Raw genomic sequence first — 13,491 nt, 5'->3', positions numbered from 1 at the left:
TATGGGTAATGCTATGACATTTCACGCACACACACACCCAACTCCCCGCCCACGAGAGTCAGAGTAACAACCCGAAGCACAGCGATACCGAAACAATTTCGGCAGTGGGCAGGATTCGAACTGGGTACTGCGAGCACGCACCGTACTTCCCAGTCCAGCGCTCTACCACCGCGCCACCGAGTGTGTGTGTGTGTGTGTGTGTGTGTGTGTGTGTGTGTGTGTGTGTGTGTGTGTGTGTGTGTGTGTGTGTGTGTGTGTGTGTGTGTGTGTGTGTGTCACAACAATATAAATGATAAAAAGAAGGAGAGAAATTAAAAGACATAGAAAGTCAGGCAGAGAGAAATAGAACCGCAAGAAAGTTAGAGTGGGAAGAGAGATGTACGTGAAGAGGGCGAGAGGGAGAAAGAAAGAAAAAAATGTAATAGAAAAATGGAGAGATAACGTAGAAGTCGGCAAGTGAACGATTTTGATTGAAAATGAAGTTGAGGGTGCGGATGATGGTGAGGGTGATGGTGAGGGTGAGGGTGAGGGGTGACCGGACAGTTTGATTCTGAAACATATTGTATTGGAGGAGTGAGAGGTCGTGGCCAACGAAGGGGAAGAGTCGAGCCAGTCTTCCAACTTCATTAATGGAATGTTCATGAACGCACTGAAAATGGTATGCCACGCACTAATAACTACGTCGAAGGATTTCATAATGCACTAAGAACCTCCGTGACAGATGTGCATCCTAATATTTGGTCCCTTATAACTGCTTTAAAACATGAAGAGGCTCTTAGTGTAACAAGAATTGCCCATCTCAATCGTGGAGACAGCGTAACCTCAAAGAAAAAATACAGGGACGCAAATCAGCGTACAAAAAAAAATTGCTAGAACAGTATGACCCTTCAAACAAAATCCAATATCTTCGTGGCATTGCTCATAACATTAAACATTTTTAACTAGATAATATTGTTTTTTTTTTTAATTATACTTGTAATACGTTTTTACATAATAATTTTTTAGTCTTTATATTTTTTAAATTTGTACTTTTAACTCCTTACTTATAATACATAATTTGGTTTTTATATCTTCGTGGCATTGCTCATAACATTAAACATTTTTAACTAGATAATATTGTTTCTCGTCTTTTTTTAATTAGACTTGTAATATGTTTTTTACAAAATATTTTTTTAGTCTGTTTATAGTTTTTTAATTTGTACTTTTAACTCCTTACTTTTAGTACATAAATTGGTTTCATGCCTTATATATATGTACATATATATGTATATGTATGTATATATATGTATATGTATGTATATATATGTATATGTATATATATATAATGTATATGTATGTATATGTATGTATATATATATATATGTAAATGTATATATATATGTATATATATATATATATATATATATATATATATATATAGTGGTACCGAAATGCCCGATAGTGAAAATTCCTAGTCACAAAATGTTCGGTAGCGAAATGCCCGGTATCAAAATGTTCGGTATCAAAGTGTCCAGTATCAAACTGTCCTAGAACCAGTGAGGGGTGAGGGTAAGGGTGATAATAACAATGGGGGTGATGGTAATGTTGATAATAAAAGTTAGGGTGAAGGTAAGGGTGATGGTGTAGGTGAGGATAAGTTATGATACGCTAGTTTGAGGATAAGGGTGAGGGTCCGGGTGAGAGTGAAAAAGAGGTTGAGGATGAGGATGAAGGCAAGGGCGAGTGTGAGGGTGAGGGTATGAGTGAGGTTGAGATTAAGGGTGAGAATGAGGACAAGGATAAATGTTAAGATGAGGATGAGTTTGAGGCTGGGGCTGAAAGTAAAGGTAAGAGTGAGGATGAGGAAGGGTATGAGGATAAAAATAAGCGTTCGATTGAGGGTTATAGTGAGAGTGAGGATGAGGATCCAAGTTAGGATGAGGATGAAGGTGAGAGTGATATTGAGGGTGAGAGTGAAGATGAGGATGTGAGTTAAGATGAGGATGTGAGTTAAGATGAGGATACGAGTTAAGCTGAGGATGTGAGTTAAGCTGCGGATGTGAGTTAAGCTGAGGATGATGGTGAGGGTGAAAGATGATGATGGTGATGATGATGATGATGATGATGATGGTGATGATGATGATGATGGTGATGATGATGATGATGATGATGATGATGATGATGATGATGATGATGATGATGATGATGATGATGATGATGATGATGATGATGATGATGATGATGACGATGACGATGACGATGACGATGACGATGACGATGACGATGACGATGACGATGACGATGATGATGCTGATGATGATAATGATGATTGTTTCTTGTTTTTCTTTCTTTCAATGCTATTTATACCTTCTCTCTTGCAATGACTACATCATTCTTCTCTTCAGTTACAGTCATTCTCCTAGGACTTCCTACGGTCACAATCAAATTATCCCTGTCCTGATCTACAACCAACAACACGGAATAATTTCTCCATCTCCTTCTCACTGCCTTCTCTATCATCAACAACCTTCCATCTGCTACCTCTACTCGTACTCTCTCCTGTCTACCCGACTCTCTTCTTGCGGACGTTCCTTACTTCCAAAACACCTTTCCTTTCCTTAGAATAAAAGTCAGACACCAATCAATCCCATTTCACATTAACTTGTCTCTTGACCTTCCTCACCTTGCTCTTTGGTTCTATTTTCTTTAATCTATACCATTCATATGCTTGCTCATTTCTTCTTTACAGACATTCCCTGTACGTGTGCTGCACACTTTATCTTGATATTTCCTACAATTCCTTCCATTCCCAGTCTCAGACTTTATCTAAGCACACTTCAATTCTACCTCACTGAAAAACGCTCATTATTTTTCGTACTAATTCTTCCTTTCCCACTATGTTCAACATGTCACTCAGTTTAACTTGGTAATCATCTTCTGTCCACTTTTAGTTTAGTTTACTTTAAAGACTTCTCTACCGCCCTCCTATTTCCTATTCTCCACCTTACGACTACTCTAAATATTCCTTAAAATATATGCGTGCGTGCGCTCGCCCTCGCTCGCAGAACAAGGGGTCACAAAATGAGATTCAAAAAACGTTTGTTACCACGCAACGTCTTCGCTCACACATTTTTTGCCTTTTGGGTTCGAGGATGGCATTCACCAGAAAAATCAGAAATCGCCGTCATCACCGCTTCCGGCCCTACCCTGTGCATATCCGCTTCCACAGGACCTCTTCCTCTGACCTGGAGGAACAGAGGATCAGGAAAGCAATCAGGGAGTTCTTTAAGAAGTTCGAAGACTCCAAATGCCAGGACAAGAACACCAGAAACCAGAACTCGGAGATCGGGGTCAAAAAGCCAAACGACTTCGAAGGATTCCGCAAATGGCTTCGACAGAATGACCCGAGGTTCCACAGCTGCAAAGGTTGCATGCCAACAGCTGATTTCTTGAGGAACCGGAAACCCAATGAAGTCAGGGTTTCCAAGGGCTTTACTGATGACTGTAAGAATGTCACATGGAGTCTTAATTCTCCCGAGGAGGGTCAGAGGGACAGCGACGATCCTGCTTCGTGGTGATTCTTTCTTATTTCCATTCTGGCTCTGGAAAACGGCTTCTTTTATTCGAAAGAAAAATTTAAACGGAGTGCTCATATGTAGAGTTTTCATCCATCGAGGGCTATTGCTCAGCTGAATGAAACATCATCTTCAAAATATATAAAATCTTAGTCGTCACTGAGTCGAAATTCATGGAAGTGTTCTACGCCTCTGTACCCTATTGAACGCATTGTTCTTCGTAAAGACTCCTATTAGATCATAGCTACTTGCTGGAGACTCCTTCATGTTACGAAGCTCAGTATGTTGTGTTCCAAAATCAAAATCATTTTACATTGACTGTTTGCCAGGTTTATTGCAACAGACCTCCTCCTTTATCCGGGACCGAGACACAAATAATACTGGCTCAGACCTTTCCTATGGTTGACGAACATTTTCGTGGTTGATTTAGTACTCTAGGGTTTCATCAGCATCAAAAGACCGCTTCTCGAAAGGCATTCACTCAACTTCAATCATAATAGACTACATGAAGGTCATAATTTCTGGGAAATTCAGGTGAATATTGCATAATTCAACAGTTATCTGTTACATGCTGTATATCAAACACACAAGTTTCTAGGCTTTCAAACAATGTCTCATTTCTAAAAAAAAATTTGGTATGAAGGTCTACATGCACTCCAAAATAGTGTAGGGCGTGTTTGTGTGTGTGTGTGTGTGTGTATTCACCTTGGTCTTTGGATCACGTGTTGGACTCATGATCGACAGCTATTTCCCTCCCGGAAGAGAGCTCAGAGCTCGTATGACCGATCTATGGGTAATACTATGACCTTTCACACTCACACACACACACCCAACTCCCCTCCCACGAGAGTCAGAGTAACGACCCAAAGCACAGCGATACCGAAATAATTTCGACCATGGGCAGGATTCGAACTGGGTACTGCGAGCACGCACCGTACTTCACAGTGCTCAACCACCGCGCCACCGAGTGTGTGTGTGTGTGTGTGTGTGTGTGTGTGTGTGTGTGTGTGTGTGTGTGTGTGTGTGTGTGTGTGTGTGTGTGTGTGTGTGTGTGTGTGTGTGTGTGTGTGTGTGTGTGTGTGTGTGTGTGTGTGTGTGTGTGTGTGTGTGTCACAACAATATAAATGATAAAAAGAAGGATAGAAATTAAAAGACATAGAAAGTCAGGCAGAGAGAAATAGAACCGCAAAAAAAAGTAAGCATGGGGAGAGAGATGTACATGAAGGAGGCGAGGGGGAGAAAGAAAGAAAGAAAAAATGTAATAGAAAAAAGGAGAGATAACGTATAAGTTGGCAAGTGAACGATTTTGATTGAAAATGAAGTTTAGGGTGCGGATGATGGTGATGGTGATGGTGATGGTGATGGTGATGGTGATGGTGATGGTGATGGTGATGGTGAGGGTGAGGGGTGACCGGACAGTTTCATACTGGACATTTTGATACCGGACATTTTGATACCGGGCATTTCGCTACCGGACATTTTGTGACTAGGATTTTTCACTACCGGGCATTTCGATACCACTAGATTTATATATGTGTGTGCGCGAAGATATTGGAGTTTATTTTAAATAACTACCATACTGTTCTTGTAATTGGTTGTTTAAATAATCGCCATACTGTTCTTGTAATTGGCTGTTTAAATAATTGCCATACTGTTCTTGTATTTGGTTGTTTAAATAATGTATATATCACTCAGTCAACGCTCGGCTATCAACTAAGGTTGTTGACTCTCTCAGTCTACTACTAACGCTTGACTATCAACTACGGGTGCTGCATTTGCGGATAAATATATATATATATATATATATATATATATATATATATATATATATATATATATATATATATTTATTGTATTACCCATGCCTCGTCTAATTGCTTCAAATAAAAATGGAAAGAAATTAGTAGATGATCTAAACTATATATATGATAAACACAAAACTAATAGGGATGGTTCCAAGCAGTATTGGCAGTGCGAAAATAGGTTGTGTAAAGCCCGCTTACACACCTATGTTGCTGATAGTGACAACAAAATCGTTAAGCCTGTAGGTGAGCATAATCACAGTGCAACAGCAGCAAGAATGGAATCAAAAGTAGCACATCAACAAATGAATTTGATGTCTGGATCTACACAAGATTCTCCTCGGACTATAATATGTAAAGAAACCCAAAATCTGAATGTATGTGCTATTTCAGAATTACCTTCAGTATCATCATTGAGTCGTAGTATCAGGCGTTGGAGACGAGTAGAAGATAATGTACCACCAATACCTCAGGTACGGCATGGTTATTTGATTCCTGAACAGTATTGTTACCTTGATAATGGCCTGAAGTGGCTACAGTTTGACAGTGGCGAACATGATACTGAAAGAATTTTAATATTTGCAACTGACTCTGGAATTGGTGACATCAAAAGAGCCAAAAACTGGGCTGTAGATGGAACGTTTAAGTGAAGCCCAATTATTTATTATCAACTGTACACTTTACATATTCAAGACAACGACATTAGTGTTCCGAGAATGTTCGTCTTGCTACCAAATAAGACACAAGATACTTACAATAGACTATTTACTACTATGAAAGAACTCTTGCATAATGTTGAACCTGCCACTGTGATGATGGATTTTGAAAAAGCGGCCATCAATAGTTTATTAGATATATTCCCTAGTTCAGATGTTACCTGTTGCCTATTTCAGCTCTCACAAAATGTTTACAAACAAGTTGTAACAATAGGTTTTAAACAGCAATATCACCAAGATGATGATTTTAGTTTAAAAGTGAGATGTTTATCCGCACTTGCTTTCCTTCCCATTGACGATGTTATTGACGGCTTCGAAGAATTAACTGATGACGACGATTTTACCCAAGAGCTTGTTTCATATTTTGAAACATATTATATTGGAGGAGTGAGAGGTCGTGGCCAACGAAGGGGAAGAGTCGAGCCAGTCTTTCCTATTCATTAATGGAATGTTCATGAACGCACTGAAAATGGTATGCCATGCACTAATAACTACGTCGAAGGATTTCATAATGCACTAAGAACCTCCGTGACAAATGTGCTTCCTAATATTTGGTCCCTTATAACTGCTTTAAAACATGAAGAGGCTCTTAGTGCAACAAGAATTGCCCATCTCAATCGTGGAGACAGCGTAACCTCAAAGAAAAAATACAGGGACGCCAATCAGCGTATAAAAAAAAAATTGCTAGAACAGTATGATCCTTCAAATAAAATCCAATATCTTCGTGGCATTGCTCATAACATTAAACATTTTTAACTAGATAATATTGTTTTTTTTTTAATTATACTTGTAATACGTTTTTACATAATAATTTTTTTGTCTTTATTTTTTTTTAAATTTGTACTTTTATCTCCTTACTTATAATACATAATTTGGTTTTTATATCTTCGTGGGATTGCTCATAACATTAAACATTTTTAACTAAATAATATTGTTACTCGTCTTTTTTTAATTAGACTTGTAATATGTTTTTTACAAAATATTTTTTTAGTCTGTTTATAGTTTTTTAATTTGTACGTTTAACTCCTTACTTTTAGTACATAAATTGGTTTCATGCCTTATAAATATATATATATATATATATATATATATATATATATATATATATATATAGTGGTATCGAAATGCCCGGTAGTGAAAAATCCTAGTCACAAAATGTCCGGTAGCGAAATGGCCGGTATCAAAATGGTCGGTGTCAAAGTGTTAAGTATCAAACTGTCCTAGAATTATGGTGAGGGTGAGGGTAAGGGTGATAATAAAAATGGGGGTGATGGTAATGTTGATAATAAAAGTTAGGGTGAAGGTAAGGGTGATGGTGTAGGTGAGGGTGAGGATAAGTTATGATACGCGAGTTTGAGGATAAGGGTGAGAGTGAAAAACAGGTTGAGGATGAGGGTGAATGCAAGGGCGAGTGTGAGGGTGAGGGTAAGAGTGAGGGTGAGATTAAGGGTGAGAATGAGGACAAGGATAAATGTTAAGATGAGGATGAGTTTGAGGCTGGGGCTGAAAGTAAAGGTAAGAGTGAGGATGAGGAAGGGTGTGAGGATAAAAATTAGGGTTCGATTGGGGGTTATAGTGAGAGTGAGGATGAGGATCCAAGTTACGATGAGGATGAAGGTGAGAGTGATATTGAGGGTGAGAGTGAAGATGAGGATGTGAGTTAAGATGAGGATGAGTGTTAAGATGAGGATGTGAATTAAGCTGAGGATGTGAGTTAAGCTGAGGATGTGAGTTAAGCTGAGGATGTGAGTTAAGCTGAGGATGTGAGTTAAGCTGAGGATATGAGTTAAGCTGAGGATGTGAGTTAAGCTGAGGATGTGAGTTAAGCTGAGGATGTGAGTTAAGCTGAGGATGTGAGTTAAGCTGAGGATGTGAGTTAAGCTGAGGATGATGGTGAGGGTGAAAGATGATGATGATGATGATGATAATGATGATGATGAATGATGAGTTCTATTTTCTTTAATCTATACCATTCATATGCTTGCTCATTTCTTCTTTGTAGACATTCCTTGTATGTGTGCTGCACACTTTATCTTAACATTTCCCACAATTCCTTCCATTCCCAGTCTCAGACATTATTTATGCACACATTCTACCTCACTGAAACCGCTCATAATTTTTCCAATACTAATTCTTCCTTTCCCACTATGTTCAACATGTCACTCAGTTTAACTTAGTATTCATCTTCTGTCCACTTGTAGTTCAGTTCACTTTAAAGACTTCTCTACCGCCCTCCTATTTCCTATTCTCCACCTTACGACTACTCTAAATATTCCTTAAAATGTATGTGTGCGCGCGCTCGCGCTCGCTCGCAGAACAAGGGATCACAAAATGAGATTCAAAAAACGTTTGTTAACACGCAACGTCTTTGCTCACACATTTTTTGCCCTTTGGGTTCGAGGATGACTTTAACCACAAAAATCAGAAATCGACGTCATCACCGTTTCCGGCCCTACCCGGTGAATATCCGCTCCCACAGGACTTCTTCCTCTGAGCTATAGGAACGAAGGATCAGGAAAGATATTAGGGAGTTCTTTAAGAAATTCGAAGACTCCAAATGCCAGCACAAGAACACCAGAAACCAGAACTCGGAGATCGGGGTCAAAAAGCCAAATGATCTTCGAAGGATTCCGCAGATGGCTTCGACAGCATGACCCGAGGTTCCACAGCTGCAAAGGTTGCCTGCCAACAGCTGATTTCTTGAGGAACCGGAAACCCAATGAAGTCAGGGTTTCCAAGGGCTTTACTGATGACTGTAAGAATGTCACATGGAGTCTTAATTCTCCCGAGGAGGGTCAGAGGGACAGCGACGATCCTGCTTCGTGGTGATTCTTTCTTATTTCCATTCTGGCTCTGGAAAACGGCTTCTTTTATTCGAAAGAAAAATTTAAACGGAGTGCTCATATGTAGAGTTTTCATCCATCGAGGGCTATTGCTCAGATGAATGAAACATCATCTTCAAAATATATAAAATCTTAGTCGTCACTGAGTCGAATTTCATAGACGTGTTCTACACCTCTCTACCCTATTGAACGCATTCTTCTTCGTAAAGACTCCTATTAGATCATAGCTACTTGCTGGAGACTCCTTCATGTTTCAAAGCTCAGTATGTTGTGTTCCAAAATCAAAATCATTTTACATTGACTGTTTGCCAGGTTTATTGCAACAGACCTCCTCCTTTATCCGGGACCGAGACACAAATAATACTGGCTCAGACCTTTCCTGTGGTTGTCGAACATTTTCTTGGTTGATTTAGTACTCTAGGGTTTCATCAGCATCAAAAGACCGCTTCTCTAAAGGCATTCACTCAGCATCATAATAGACTACATGAAGGTCAATATTTCTGGTAAATTCAGGTGAATATCGCATAATTCAACAGTTATCTGTTACATGCTGTATATCAAACACACAAGTTTCTTGGCTTTCAAACAACGTCTCATATCTAGGGTTTCATCAGCATCAAAAGACCGCTTCTCTAAAGGCATTCACTCAATTTCAATCATAATAGACTACATGAAGGTCATAATTTCTGGGAAATTCAGGTGAATGTCGCATAATTCAACAGTTATCTGTTACATGCTGTATATCAAACACACAAGTTTCTTGGCTTTCAAACAGCGTCTCATTTCTAAAATAAAAATAAAAAATCTGATATGAAGGTCTACATGCACTCCAAAACAGTGTAGGGCGTGTTTGTATGTATGTGTGTGTGTGTGTATTCACCTTGGTCTTTGGATCACGTGTTGGACTCGTGATCGACAGCTATTTCCCTCCCAGAAGAGAGCTCAGAGCTCGTATGACCGATCTATGGGTAATGCTATGACCTTTCACACACACACACACACAACTCCCCGCCCACGAGAGTCAGAGTAACGACCCGAAGCACAGCGATACCGAAATAATTTCGGCCATGGGCAGGATTCGAACTGGGTACTGCGAGCACGCACCGTACTTCCCAGTCCAGCGCTCTACCACCGCGCCACCGAGAGAGTGTGTGTGTGTGTGTGTGTGTGTGTGTGTGTGTGTGTGTGTGTGTGTGTGTGTGTGTGTGTGTGTGTGTGTGTGTGTGTGTGTGTGTGTGTGTGTGTGTGTGTGTGTGTGTGTGTGTGTGTGTGTGTGTGTGTGTGTGTGTGTGTGTGTGTGTGTGTGTCACAACAATATAAATGATAAAAAGAAGGAGAGAAATTAAAAGACATAGAAAGTCAGGCAGAGAGAAATAGAACCGCAAGAAAGTTAGAATGGGAAGAGAGATGTACGTGAAGGAGGCGAGGGGGAGAAAGAAAGAAAAAATGTCATAGAAAAAAGGAGAGATAACGTATAAGTTGGCAAGTGAACGATTTTGATTGAAAATGAAGTTTAGGGTGCGGATGATGGTGATGGTGAGGGTGAGGGTGAGGGTGAGGGTGAGGGGTGACCGGACAGTTTCATACTGGACATTTTGATACCGGGCATTTCGCTACCGGACATTTTGTGACTAGGATTTTTCACTACCGGGCATTTCGATACCACTAGATATATATATGTGTGTGCGCGAAGATATTGGAGTTTATTTTAAATAACTACCATACTGCTCTTGTAATTGGTTGTTTAAATAATCGCCATACTGTTCTTGTAATTGGTTGTTTAAATAATTGCCATACTGTTCTTGTATTTGGTTGTTTAAATAAACGCCATACTGTTCTTGTAATTGGTTGTTTAAATAATTGCCATACTGTTCTCGTATTTGGTTGTTTAAATAATGTATATATCACTCTCAGTCTACTACTAACGCTCGGCTATCAACTAAGGTTGCTGCATCTCTCAGTCTACTGCTAACGCTTGGCTATCAACTACAGCTGCTGCATTTGCGGATAAATATATATATATTTTTATTGCATTACCCATGCCTCGTCTAATTGCTTCAACTAGAAATGGAAAGAAATTAGTAGATGATCTAAACTATATATATGATAAACACAAAACTAATAGGGATGGTTCCAAGCAGTATTGGCAGTGCGAAAATAGGTTGTGTAAAGCCCGCTTACACACCTATGTTGGTGATGGTGACAACAAAATCGTTAAGACTGTAGGTGAGCATAATCACAGTGCAACAGCATCAGGAGTGGAATCAAAAGTAGCACATCAACAAATGAATTTGATGTCTGGATCTACACAAGATTCTCCTCGGACTATAATGTGTAAAGAAACCCAAAATCTGAATGTATGTGCTATTTCAGAATTACCTTCAGTATCATCCTTGAGTCGTAGTATCAGGCGTTGAAGACGAGTAGAAAATAATGTACCACCAATACCTCAGGTACGGCATGGTTATTTGATTCCTGATCAGTATTGTTACCTTGATAATGGCCTGAAGTGGCTACAGTTTGACAGTGGCGAACATGATACTGAAAGAATTTTAATATTTGCAACTGACTCTGGAATTGGTGACATCAAAAGAGCCAAAAACTGGGCTGTAGATGGAACGTTTAAGTGTAGCCCAATTACTTATTATCAACTGTACATTTTACATATTCAAGACAACGACATTAGTGTTCCGAGAATGTTCGCCTTGCTGCCAAATAAGACACAAGATACTTACAATAGACTATTTACTACTATAAAAGAACTCTTGCATAATGTTGAACCTGCCACTGTGATGATGGATTTTGAAAAAGCGGCCATCAATAGTTTATTAGATATATTCCCTAGTTCAGATGTTACCTGTTGCCTATTTCACCTCTCACAAAATGTTTACAAACAAGTTGTAACAATAGGTTTTAAACAGCAATATCACCAAGATGATGATTTTAGTTTAAAAGTGAGATGTTTATCCGCACTTGCTTTCCTTCCCATTGACGATGTTATTGACGGCTTCGAAGAATTAACTGATGACGACGATTTTCCCCAAGAGCTTGTTTCATATTTCGAAACATATTATATTGGAGGAGTGAGAGGTCGTGGCCAACGAAGGAGAAGAGTCGAGCCAGTCTTCCCTATTCATTAATGGAATGTTCATGAACGCACTGAAAATGGTATGCCACGCACTAATAACTACGTCGAGGGATTTCATAATGCACTAAGAACCTCCGTGACAGATGTGCATCCTAATATTTGGTCCCTTATAACTGCTTTAAAACATGAAGAGGCTCTTAGTGTAACAAGAATTGCCCATCTCAATCGTGGAGACAGCGTAACCTCAAAGAAAAAAATACAGGGACGCCAATCAGCGTATAAAAAAAAATTGCTAGAACAGTATGACCCTTCAAATAGAATCCAATATCTTCGTGGCATTGCTCATAACATTAAACATTTTTAACTAGATAATATTGTTTTTTTTAATTATACTTGTAATACGTTTTACATAATAATTTTTTAGTCTTTATATTTTTTAAATTTGTACTTTTAACTCCTTATTTTCAATACATGATTTTGTTTTTATATCTTCGTGGCATTGCTCATAACATTAAAAATTTTCAACTAGATAATATTGTTGCTCGTCTTTTTTTAATTAGAATTGTAATATGCTTTTTACAAAATAATTTTTTTTAGTCTGTTAATAGTTTTTTTAAATTGTACTTTTAACTCCTTCCTTTTAGTACATAAATTGGTTTCATGCCTTATATATATATATATATATATATATATATATATATATATATATATATATATATATATATATATATATATATATATATATATATATATATATATATATATATATATATATATATAGTGGTACCGAAATGCCCGGTAGTGAAAAATCCTAGTCACAAAATGTCCGGTAGCGAAATGCCCGGTATAAAAATGTTCGGTATCAAAGTGTCCAGTATCAAACTGTCCTAGAACCATGGTGAGGGTGAGGGCAAGGGTGATAATAAAAATGGGGGTGATGGTAATGTTGATAATAAAAGTTAGGGTGAAGGTAAGGGTGATGGTGTAGGTGAGGGTGAGGATAAGTTATGATACGCGAGTTTGAGGATAAGGGTGAGGGTCCGGGTGAGAGTGAAAAAGAGGTTGAGGATGAGGGTGAAGGCAATGGCGAGGGTAAGAGTGAGGGTGAGATTAAGGGTGAGAATGAGGGCGAGGATAAATGTTAAGGTGAGGATGAGTTTGAGGCTGGGGCTGAAAGTAAAGGTAAGAGTGAGGATGAGGAAGGGTGTGAGGATAAAAATAAGGGTTCGATTGAGGGTTATAGTGAGAGTGAGAATGAGGATGAGGATCCAAGTTAGAATGAGGATGACGGTGAGAGTGATATTGAGGGTGAGAGTGAAGATGAGGATGTGAGTTAAGATGAGGATGAGTGTTAAGCTGAGGATGTGAATTAAGCTGAGGATGTGAGTTAAGCTGAGGATGTGAGTTAAGCTGAGGATGTGAGTTAAGCTGAGGATGTGAGTTAAGCTGAGGATATGAGTTAAGCTGAGGATGAGTTAAGCTGAGGAT

The sequence above is a fragment of the Oratosquilla oratoria genome, chromosome 41 (assembly GCF_046742065.1).
Source record: "Oratosquilla oratoria isolate Oo_2021 chromosome 41, ASM4674206v1, whole genome shotgun sequence".
Taxonomy (NCBI): domain Eukaryota; kingdom Metazoa; phylum Arthropoda; class Malacostraca; order Stomatopoda; family Squillidae; genus Oratosquilla; species Oratosquilla oratoria.
The sequence above is the reverse complement of the archived record's forward strand: the minus strand, read 5'-3'. Positions refer to the sequence as shown.